The sequence below is a fragment of the Anopheles aquasalis genome, chromosome 2 (genome assembly GCF_943734665.1).
Source record: "Anopheles aquasalis chromosome 2, idAnoAquaMG_Q_19, whole genome shotgun sequence".
Classification (NCBI taxonomy): Eukaryota; Metazoa; Arthropoda; class Insecta; order Diptera; family Culicidae; genus Anopheles; species Anopheles aquasalis.
Window position 1 is genome coordinate 3,407,501 of NC_064877.1, and position 483 is coordinate 3,407,983.

Sequence of the window (483 nt, forward strand, 5' to 3'; positions counted from 1 at the left end):
GGAATGTGTGTAATGTGGTGTGGTTCAGGTGCATTTCATCGAAACGAACCAGAAACTTCTATTCTCTTGCTCTTCGCCATTAGATTGCTCGTAAAACAACACGATCCTAGACACATTAGAAACTGATGACCGCCGACCGTCGCTAGGTAGCGATCTCTAGTTCTAGTTCATATTCATGATGCCCCCTGACGTCGTCCACGTCTATCTCTCCCTTCACCACCACCTAATGGTCTCTATTTTCGTCTTATCGCATTACTTTAAACCCATCACGGAGCACCGTCGACCGTGCTAGGGACCCGGGAGGGGAGATTCTGCACATTCCCGGCCCGGCCCGGCACGGTTCATCGTACGGTGTCGGTGGCGCACCGTTGTTGGCATCGTTGACCTTTCCGTAGGCACCTGCCCTGTCTTGGGAACCGCGGCTCCGAACAAGGACATCCAGCCGCGCACATGAATTCGATACAAATCAAAACAATGTTGACG